The sequence below is a fragment of the Protopterus annectens genome, chromosome 3.part0 (assembly GCF_019279795.1).
Source record: "Protopterus annectens isolate FY-2018-M chromosome 3.part0, PAN1.0, whole genome shotgun sequence".
NCBI classification, from domain to species: domain Eukaryota; kingdom Metazoa; phylum Chordata; order Ceratodontiformes; family Protopteridae; genus Protopterus; species Protopterus annectens.
In genome coordinates, this window is record NC_056731.1 from 1,496,337,994 (window position 1) to 1,496,350,196 (window position 12,203).

Genomic DNA, 12,203 nt, shown 5'->3' on the forward strand with positions numbered 1-12,203 from the left:
ACTGGAATATTAAAATGCACGAATAATATGGATGCATGAGAATTCACAAATTACTATTTCGATGAATGACACTTAGCTGACAAAGGGTTAAAGGTAAATGCAAAGAATGTGTGTGGTTATGCTGAGAAAACAGTGCATGAAAGTGATGTTTGAATAAGGTTGTGAACTAAGCTACTGTATGTAAAGTATGCTTGAATGATTACTTTGTATGACTGATGTATGTAGAAGTGTAGAATCACAGTTGTTTAATGGGAGGAGTGCAAGGCCTGGCTTTATTTGTGCTGTGCAAGTATGTGTGAAATGACGAGTGAAGGGTTGATGACATAATGTTAGGAGGTGAAGTGCTGTGTAACGGGTTCCCAGGTGGTTTTACTAATTCCATTGCTCTAGGATATAGTGACAATGGAGTGTGGTGAAGGGGACAAACCAACAACTCTGAGTGTGTTTATATAAATAGTTTGTGAAAATATTTATGTGGGTAAATGTTTTCATTTTATTATGCCTAGAGAACTGTGTATTTGATAGTGTGTGTGTGTGTGTGTGTGTGTGTGTGTGTGTGTGTGGTTTTGCAGTAAAGTTGGGATGGGGAACCTAGGGATGTGGAGGGTAACACATTGCAAAAAAAAAAAAGAACACCCACAGAGGGTGGAGGTAAATGAGGTATTATTAAATGCAGTGCAGCAACTTGTATACCATAGAGGTTAGTATAGCTTGCAGTCTTCAATGTGTATTTGTCTGACCCATTTGTGGCTCTGTCTGGGAAAATATGGAAAGTTTGGAGTTTCGGGCTGATAAATGGCAGCTAAAGCATGTGTAGGTAAATGCAAAGTGTTGCAGCTGCTGCATGATAACCAAGGGGTAGGGTATGAACTGAGGGGATGAAAATTCTTACAGAATGGACAGAAAAGGGCCTCAATGACTCTGGGGTAATGTATCTCTTGAGTAATGTGTCACCACTGCGAGAAGGCATTAGCTAGATGATTAGCATTTGTACTGACCCTCTTTTTCACATTTTGAACATGCGGTTATGGTGTCCATCACCTCAACTTGAGTCAGTGTTCACACTGCCAGGTGGCAATCCAAGCTGCGGTTGTTCTTCCATACCACACACACACACACACACACACAAACAACCACTTTGAATCTACCTACTGTGTGTCTTTGGACACAAAGTACTGGGACTCAATCAAACAGATGTCTGCAGTGCCTCATCTTGGTAGTATTAATGCCCTCCTTTAGTCATTGCATGTAGAATGGTAGAAAAGTTAATGGAAGATCAGCACAAGTAAGACTTATACCATCTCACTTCATTTGTGGAGAGAAATCAGTGTGATTTTCATGCTCTGTTTTATAACCATTGGGGGTGCACAAAACAGATGCTGCATATCTGAAATATAATGAAAAGTTTGTGAGTTCTAGCAGCTCTCAGATCGTAGTGTTGTAAAACATATTAATATATCATTAAAGGTGTGTGACAGCATTCCATAAGGTAGGCTTTAAAGCCATCCTCTATTCATAAGAACATTTTGTTAGCATGCTATCAATACCAGTGCTGCTTGTGTGAACCACACCTTAAATAATAATGAAAATGCATTAAAGTGAATGGGAAACCTTATCATATCAACTCATATAAGCAGGATTACAGCAAGAGAATTTATTTTTGGGTTAACCAGCTAGTTATCCTAACATGTCTTATAAAAACCTTATTAAAAAAACTATGACGGGGGGTCTTCCTGATATGACTCAATAAATGAAACAATTCAATAACTTGAAACAATAAATTTGTTCAGATTTTAGTATGATCTACTTTGCACAGTGTACTTCTTATGCAACATCTCTAAATCACTTCATTTTCATTGAGGAATTATTATTGTAGCATGTGAAAATATCTGCATGCAGAGAGTTTCACCTGAGATTTCATGACATCCGCAGCACAGATGACAATGGTATCTATGCACATTCTTCTTTTCATTTTCGCTGTTAGGGGTCACCACAGTGGATCATCAGTCTGCAGAACGAGTGGCAGTAGTGTTTTACAGTGCCAAGTTGCCAGCTGTGCCCAACTTTCCTCAGAAGGCACACGCACACACATACACTCACACCTAGGACCAATTTAGAATGTCCAATCCACCTGTAGCATGTTGGCAGAATGTGGGAGGAAACCGGAGCACCCAGAGGAAATCCAGGGAGGACATTCAGACTCCGCACAGAGGGCACCCCAGCTGAGAATTGAACTGGACAACCTCTTGCTGTGAGGCAACAATGCTAACCGTTGCACCACTGGGCCACCTACAATGCTATGCACATTCATGGGTTCTAATTCTGAGGAACTCTCATGGTGGTGCTTGGGTGTATTTTGTCACTGGCAGCAAAATTATTGTGGATCTTGAAGTCCAAGAAGTTGGTTACAGATCTCCTAGAGTTCTTTTACCATTTAATTAAGAAGGTTGTTTCTCTCTGCAAACATCTTTCTGGCAGTTATAGTAGAGCTGTTAACAAGCTGCTTTTTGTGGTCCAGAGCTTGGTTACCTCAGCTTCCACTTGCCTGCTAAGTGACCTTGAGCAAGTCACTTAACCAGAGGGTGCTTTGGGGCAATTAGGAAAGCAAATTTTGGACAGGCTCCTCAATGGTCATCTGGATAAAGATCCAACCAAGCTACAGTCTTCACTGTTTAATATCTTAAGCCTCCTTTAGTGGAGGCCCACTGGATATATACAAATTGGCCCTTAAGTGCACTTTATTGTTTCAGCTATATGGATTCTGAATACCCATGACTTTTTTACTTTTTAAGCCTTTATAGGTAGATGCAGGTAAAAAAAAAAAAAAAACAACTCCTCACTATTTATAGGCAAGCATATTCCATTTTTACCTCAGCAATAAAACATAAATGGATTGCCTGGTTATATTAGAAATAAAATAAAATCAAGCCTGATGTATGTAGATATTAGGGTGCCTGCAAAATATTCCAATTAAAATCCAAGTCAAAGTGTAAAAAGGGCACACAGACAAACCATTCAGTAAAAACTGCAAGAAAGACCCAAACAAGCGTCTTCACTGTGTAATACCTTAAATATCCAGAAGTGGTGGCTCATGGTATATATGCAAATGATCTCTTAAGGACAAACCAGTGCTTCAGCTTCATGGCTTCTGAATGCCCATGATTTTTTTACTTTAGTCTTTATGGCTACATTCAGGCCAATAAAAAAACAGAGCACACCAGCTTAAGTATGTATGTTTTGACCCTTTTTTACCTTATCAGTACAGCAGAAGAGGTCTCACAAGAAAATATGTATTTTTCAAGCCCAGTGTATTTAAAAACAAGTGTGATAAGCCTATAAAAACATTGGATTTGTGACCAACATTTTGGAAAATCCCATTTGAGTTTCAAAATGAGACACTTTCAACGGATATGATGAACAGAAAACTTTCCTTTCAGTGAAACTTTTTATTTTATTGACTCAAAATCTGTCTTATCTTCATGGTTATAGTTGATTTATCAGTTTGTCACAGTTATTCACTCTTGTGCTATTTTGTCAAAGTCGTGTTGCTATTTTTGATATACCGATTTTTTACTTTAATTTCTGTGATCTGCAAAATCGCCTTCAAGTAAAGGCAACATTTCTGTGATTTTGTTGCACCTTATAAAATTATATTTTGGGAGATATAATTAGCCAGTAAAATGTCTGTCTGAAGTTTGCAATTTGACTTCTATCAGCTGTAACAAAGTGCTGTTGTGGAGACACCTGTATTTACCTCACAGTACTGCAGAATGCCAAAATTATGTGGCTGCATTAAATTTAGGTGCTTCAGTGCATATACATATTTGAGCAAAGGCCTTGAAATATGAATAAAGAGAAACTTGACTTGGTCCTAATATCACATAGCCCATATGGGAAAGAAAAAACTGCATGCATTCTCAAAAACCTGGAAAATGATTTACAAATCATTATTAGCACACGTCAGAGTTTATATCATTCCCTTCACTCAAGTTAAGGTTTTAGGCCTTAATGTCATACTGTTTTCCATCTCTAGTTCAGTCATTTCCCCCTCAGAATGTCATTTCCTACCAGGATACCAACAAACTTACTTAGATTTCAAGCAGAACACCACAACACAACTACTCTAATGTTTCATTCCCTCATTCAGTTTTCACTACCTACTTTCCATCTACCTTTGTATTCAGCTTCACAAATGTAACCGTGTAAAATACCACCGTTTAAACTCTTATCTTGTATCTTTGCTCTTAGTATAAAGGTTATTAAATGTGGTACACTACACTATCCACTTGGTTTTCAGATTATTTATTTATTTTCTGTTTGTTACCCAGATAGGTGGACTGGTTCATAATTCTTCTCATGGGTCATAAGGCAAATGTAACAAAATGAAATGTATACATTTAGACACTACCAATCTTATAACAAAGATACATTTCGATAATGCAACATATTCTGTAACAGAGAAGAAAGACAAATTACATTAAATGCAAGCATCAGACAGATTTGCAGTATTCAATAGTGTTTGTTTGTGTCTTTCGGCTTTACCCGGTTAGGGGTCGCCACAGCGGAACTCCGGTCCGCTAATGACTGGCGGTAGATTTTTTACGTGCCGAGTTTGCCAGCCCTGACGCACAACCTTCAACTAATGTACGCCCATTCACGCATTTCGCCACACAGAAGACGCTCTAGCTGAGAATCGAACGGCACAACATCTTGCTGTGAGGCAACAATGCTACCGCAGCACCACCACCGCAGAACTGCAATATTCAACAGTGTACTCTCTCTGAGAAGTGTATATATTGTAAATCGTAAATCGCAGTATTCAACAGTGTACGATTTACAATATATACACTTCACAGAGAATAGGTATACCGGAGAAAATGTATTATATAAGTGTAGCATACTCAGAACGGTCACCATGGGCAGATGTTTTCATTCAGGGCACACCACTGGACCTCACACTATTCTAGAAATGTAGTAATAAAATGAAATGTCTAAGTGATGCTTTCTGTAAAACTTATATACGTGGTAGAGCAAGATCTGACAGATATTTACACAGAGTATGTATAAACAACCATGGTTATTACAATATTATTATGCAAGTGAAACCATTATGTGATGCAGTTCCTAAAATGTATGTAAATATTCTAATGCACTTTATTCTTTATCACATTGCAGACCAAATGCAGCTGTCTTCACCACCACCAACAAAAACAATAATTGCAGAAACAACTGCAACAACAATAAATAAACAGGTTCATTTTTAAATGTTTTGGAATTCATATACAGATACCTTACAAAGAAACTATGAAGCAGACACTTTTTAATTATTTATTAAAGTATACCTTTAGCCTTTTCTTAAGACAAATTATTAATTTCAGTAATTGGATTATGTAAATAGTTCTATGCAGCAGGAGCAAGCTTACTGAAAGTTTTTTTCACATCATGATCAAGAGATGTGAGCTCTATGCAGCTTGGGATGCTCAGAATAAGATGAATTGTGAGCCCCCTACTTTACCCTTACTGATGTATGCTAACCCTAACTCTAGTCCTAACACTAACCCTATCTGCAACCCTGAGCATAATGCTAACACTAACCCTATCTCCAACCCTGAGCATAATGCTAACACTAACCCTATCTCCAACCCTGAGCATAATGCTAACACTAACCCTATCTCCAACCCTGAGCATAATGCTAACACTAACCCTAACCCTACCACTAAACATGACACACATGAGCTACAGTAACCCTAACCCGGACTCTTACTCTAACTTAATCACTACCATACACACACACACTTATGTGCAATATTAAAACATTTGCTATTTCAGAAATGTTTCATCATTCTGACACACACTATTCTGACTTGCAGCATTACGCACTTGGTATCCTTCCTTTTACTAGAGTGTGTTTGATTTAGTGACAAAGAGCTAGGAACCCCTTTGAATTAACTACTACATTTACACCCCTTTGAATTAACTACTACATTTACACACAAACACACATACACACACACACACACAGAAAATACCTTCCAGTGAAGGCTAGTAATATTATTCAATACTACGTCTTTTTGTCCTGGCACAAGATAGCTTAACTGCCACCACTCCAGATTATATACCAGTAGAAGTCCAGTTACTGTTCCACTCTTAAGAAATAGTAATAAACATAAATGATAATGCACAGCAGAGCAGTCCGGATGGCAAATGTTTATTTTAAGACACAACATCAGACTTTGTGAAGGTGTGGGTGGTGCTGAATTGATTGACATCCTGATGTCAGTTAAGTGTTTAAGAAGATTTAAAAAAAAAAGTTTTTAAAAAAGGTTTACAAAATTGGAACTCTAATATTTGGCACTACTGACATGTCAGTAAAAGACAAACACACACATCTAGCAAGAGGGCTGCCTCCCTCATGCACTCCCTACTATACACAATTTTAAGTGCTTTCCAGACCCTTTTTTGGTGGTGTGGGGGGCATTAGCACCCTGATGGATGTTGCACCATTTTTTTCATCTAATTTTCTTAAGAACAGCATGAGTCACATAAACATTAATTTCTTAAAAATAAAAGTTGTAATATTATAAGGTTGAATCATATCACAGTGGGGGTGGCACTTGCTACCTCATTTCCTGGTGTGTCCTAATGTAAACTATCGCTATCTGGCCAGTCAACAGAGAATATCTACAACTAGTATTAGTAATTAATAAATAAGTAAATAAAAAAACTCAATTACAAGCTTTTTGTGTGACTATATAAGATGTTTTACATAAAAAGAAATCGGACAGCACAGTTAAAAGTTAAGTATGCAAATGAATGTATAATTGCACAGAGAAAAGAGAAAAATAAAAAGTTTGAGAAAAAGGATACTTAAATGCAGATATATCAAACTGGAAGAGTTGTTGGATACTAACTGCACTATATGAGCTTTCATCTCATAACAGGTCCAAACACAAAGCCATAAATAAACTCACTGGTAGAGAGTAACAAGCCAGTCCATACTCAGAAAAGTTTTGGATAACACTCACTGAAAATAGTAAAATGATAGCTACCACTTCAACCGTGTCTGGATAGAGGGCCATTCCAAATGACCCCTGCAGAGATGTTTTGCAATGGTTCCACAGTGGGAGGCATGCCATCAATGCCATTCTTTCAAACCTTTCTCCTCTTAAAGCTACAGTGCATTGTACTTTATGGAGACTTTCCATGTAGTAATATCTTACAGAAACCAATCTGTACTGTTTAGGTAATGTGCTTGCTTATTCTGGCTAGCAACCTCCACACAGGAGCAAGCATTTTTTTTTGCCCCTGTTGCCTGCCAATCATCAGCCCCCTTCCTCCAGTAGTTGACCCATTTATTTCCTCCTCAGTGAGTGTGCAAAATAACTAAAAGGTGACCATCATTGAAGCAGTTATCAGGGGTGGTTCAGGGATTTACTTACTACGGCCTTAACTCTCTGAAGTCACTTAGCTAAGAAGTGGAAGGTGGGCATGCAGTGGGCTAATGGTGCTGGTTGTCTCTCACTTTTGCAAGGGACATTGCCAGCAAGCAGCCCTGATCTCTTCCCTTGAGCACAGGAAGTGGTTTGCTCCTTTCTCTTTGGAGAATTATACTTCCCTGTGTCATCCCTTAGTATCCACAACCCTCCCCATCCCCCAGGGACAGCTGAATGGGCAATTCCCTTTCACTCCTTCCCTTCCCTGCTTGGCTGCTCTTGTGGTTGGGCTTCTAACTGAAGCCTGTCCACCTGGGTCACAGTTAGAGCTCCATCCCTCTGCATCACGGAGTCAGGCCACACAAGAGCAAAAGATGAAGTTCATTTCAGATTCAGAGCAAGCAAACACCTATTCAGCATAGCTAGTCTTTCCCAAACAGAAACTGATAAAGCCCAGTAGCTAAGTATAACAAAATAATTACATTTTCATCCATTCATTTTTACATATCACCTGTACATTTTATATTATATATGTATGTATATGTGTGTAGATATATATATATATATATATATATATATATATATATATATATATATATATGATATTCTCAGAACACAGCTGGAAACACAGTTACAAATATACTTTTTATATACGGTACAAAAAGATCACCTGTCCAGTTAACATGCACCATTTATACGCTATATTCTTTTTGCTTCATCCCCGAATAAAAACAAAGATTTTATAAGGTTTCTATGCAGTTCACAGATTTGCTGTAGCCTGACTTCAAAGGGTGTCAGATTTGAACATAAACATCATACTTAAGATCAGATACTTCTGTAGTCATACAGGAAATGTATTTCTTCATGATAATTTGCTGAGTCTGTTATAGGGTATAGCTGTAAATTAAAAAAACACACTTTTGTCTATGATAACACAAACCTTTGTTATGAATACTGATGTTATGCTCAATTACATATGTAATCAATGTATTTTTTCTGTTTTATTCAACTTTCAGTGCTGTGGCTATCAAAAAATAATCTCCATTTGTACAGGTAGACACTTAACAGTATAAGTGGGAAAAGCTGCAAAAAGATGCAGATAATGAAATCCTGCTTTTTACTGCTGAAACAAATGTGTCAGTTTAAAGGGCTAAGATTTTTATTATAATCAGTGAGTTGCTATTTGACTGCCATTTTCCCATTATGGACACACTGGCTTGTTCAGCCATTACATTTCTGTTGAGTAAAATGTAGCTCCCAGCCATGGGAATAAACATGGCAGTCAGAAAATGAACCTTTCCTCACCTTCCTGCTGTGCAGCGTCCACATATTATTGATGCATATTGGGAAAAGGCGGCCATCTCTTACTGTCCTCAAACCAAAATAAGCCCTCCATCTCCATCTCACTATGCAATTTTCCCAGCCTTACAACTGTAAATGCATTTCACTGGCTTCCACCATGCCAGCTGTAACTCTCTCTCCAGCCACATTTTGTCATATTGACAGTGGGGGCAGTCTGCCTCTTGTGACAGCTCCCAAGAATCACAACACCTGAAGCTTCTTAACTCCTTAATCCATTATTTGTTGAGGGGGGACTCTCGTTCTTGCCTCTTTTACTTCTACATTGACCTTACCCTGTGATATGGCTACTCTGAATTTTCAGGTCAGCCATCATAAATGTTGTTAAAGTTTAGACTCTGCCAGTTAGAAGACCTCTGCCAGAATCAGTGTCCCCTCCTCACAGAAAATGTCATTGTGAACTCTGACTGGTTTATTTTCTTCCTGCAGAGAGAACATCTCTCATTTGACATTTATAGACTGGTGTCATGTCCAGAATTAATATCTCTGCCTTGCACCCACTGAGTTCTTTAACAGACCCAGGTCAATCCTGACACCGTAATGGATAAAGTGGGCAATAAGAAAATGAATGAATGGATCTTTTATTTCACAGCTAGATAGATAGCAGTTAACTTAATGGGAGGCCAAATCCTGATTCAAATTTTAGTAATATTGCAAAGTTCTTCCCATTTAATTTCCTCCTGGATAGCAGATATACAGTGTTACTGCACACTCCCCATAAAAAATATTTATACCTACTGATGACACATTGATGCAGACTTGTCTCTATATCTTGTCAATAGTGAAGCTAGAATTTGTGGTTTCTGGCTTCCTTACAGTTGGTTGAGGTGAAATTCCTGAGCTTCAGCTGCCTGCAGGGAGATTGAGAGACAATCATTGCCAGTGCAATTTTTATGTGTGTGCTGGAAACTTTTCATTTCCTTTAGGATATTCCTCTCTTTTTCAAGTTGGTGTGATCAGGGAGTTTATATATATATATATATATATATATATATATATATATAAATAATCAAGTTTGGGGGTTGTGGGGCCTGCCCCCCTGCAAAAACACATAAAGTTAAATTTTTCACTAAACCAAACAACACAAAATTTATTTTTTTAATTTTTTGCTCTTCTTTGGACATTATTTTTTGTTATTTTGGATCATCAGTTTTGTGGAGGCCAATGATTCATAGTATAACTCTGTTTTTTACCAATGAAATACATGCAGCAAGAGTTAAGTCCACTTTCATTGTGGGAGATGGCCACCTTGCTGATATTCAGTCCAGCTCTGCCTTGTGCTCAGGCTTCTGATGTTTAATGTACTATCCTTCATCCCCTGTCAAAACTCTTAGAAAAATGTGTTTACACTCAACTGCTCCAGTACCTCATTGATAACATTATCCTTTCTCCTACCCAGCATGGATTTAGACCAAATCTCCACACAACTTGCCATCTTGGACTTTGTCAGTACCACCAACCTTAATCAAAATGGTTTTCTCGCTATTCTTGGAACTATCAAAGGATTTTTGCAGTGTCTCTTACGTCAACCTGCTCCACAAACTACAGTACTTAGGTCTGTCACACTGCAGCCTCCAATGGTCCAACAGCTGTTTAACCAGTAGACATCAAGCTGTAAAGTAGGAATCATTTTTACCTTCCTTTCTTCCAGTCACTGATGGGATACCGCAAGTATCTGTCTTATGATGCCTACTATTTAATATCTTCATATATAACCTTCATAAAGCCTATATGCATGCATCCTTCATTCAGTACACAGATTACGCAGCTCTCATCTGTATAGCTGACAATTTGTCTAAACTTCATTTACCCATGAGTCCTTCTCTTCCATTGAAACCTGGTTGGACACTTTGCAAAATATACTAAATCCTTAAAAAAAAAAAAAAAAAACTACTGGGCCGCAGGCTCTGCTGAAAAGAGGTTCTAACTTCTATACCTACTTGGACTTCACAATCAACCAATGAAAATAAATAGACAATACTCACTCCTGCACATTCTAGCAATGCACTCAGAACTCTTTATTCACAGGTCAGTCTGACGCTTCCACTCAAGTATTTGACTCCTGAATGATTAAACTTTCTTCTCCTGTATTACTTCACTGCTCCATGTACTAATGTTAAGCTCACATTAGGTATGCCTTACTGTGTAGTACCATTTCAAATTTTAAGCCTTAAACACTCAAAAACATCAATTCCTTCCAGTGCAGTAAAGACGACTCACTCTCCAAGAAACTGACAGTCTATCACTGGCCTTTGTTAACTGCATGCTGTGGTCCCCCCATGTACTGTCAATCAACTCTTCAAGTACAGTCTGTGCCCCCTCCCTCCCTTCCTCTCACAAACCTGCTTTTCATACCTTCACAGCCATCATGATTTCTGCATTACAAGCATAACATAGCTAATGAGTGCCTCATTGTATTTCAGCAGTCTGCAGCTTTAAAGTGCTTCAAAATACCCATCTGCCTCATGATTGTAACAGCTTCCAGGTTTTCAGGCCCAAGCCAGTTGTTTTTATTGGTTCTTTCCTTTTATTTTGAAAAAAATATCTTCTAAGCAATGTGTGATAATTTTGTAGGGTTACCTGCAAAATATTGTGCTATGTTAAGATGACAAAATAGGCTTAGTCAAACTATTTACTCTGACTCCCATGTTTCACCGAAGAAAAGGCTATCTAATATAGTGAGGTTATGGAACAATGGGGGTAAGGAAGCTTCTTATAATTGGTAAGGTTTTGTGATTTCATATTTAGCATATTTAGAGATTTGGGATATTGGGAGTGCAGGGGACTCTCCCTGCAAAAATGCAATTTATTTTGGAATTTTCTTGATTGCTGTTTCCTCTGATGTGAGTTCTGTGAATAGTTTTAGATCCCATTTGAGAAGATGGGTCAGTTCTCTGAAGTGGAACTGACTCATTAATGATTCTGTGTACACGGTCAGCTAGACAGTACCACTGTTTTGCTGAAAAATGCTTATTTATTGTGATTCTCCTGCAAGTACAGTACATTTTTGCCTCTAAAAGTCTATAATCTTGGAGATGATTGTATTAATCAGCAGGCGTCTGTCAAGTGCGGCCCACCATATAGTCGCCCAACATTTTGTTCTTACATGTGAGAAAAAGCACACATTTCTGGTTCATTCCTGGGGCCTGCTGTATGTTTGAATAACAGTATTTTTCAGGAATCATATTTCTGATTTCATTTATAAGGCTGACACAAAATAAAACAAATAGTAAAAATCTCAAACAAAACAAAAGCTGCATACAAATGGAAAATAAAGTCTATTTGATAATTTTCTAGATGTAGCACCTTGACTAATGCCTTCAAAGATGAAAACAAAATGTTATGAAACACATTGTGCAAATAATAACACTTAAATAGTAAACCAACATAATGCAAGTGGCACTAAATCTT

At 37.9% G+C, this 12,203-nt stretch overlaps 1 protein-coding gene across 4 annotated transcripts in view; it reads right to left on the reverse strand.

Annotated features, from left to right (window-relative positions):
- Positions 1-12,203, reverse strand: part of RGS20 (regulator of G protein signaling 20) — a 910,627-nt gene that overhangs the window by 91,575 nt on the left and 806,849 nt on the right. The gene's annotated exons all lie outside the window — the stretch shown is intronic.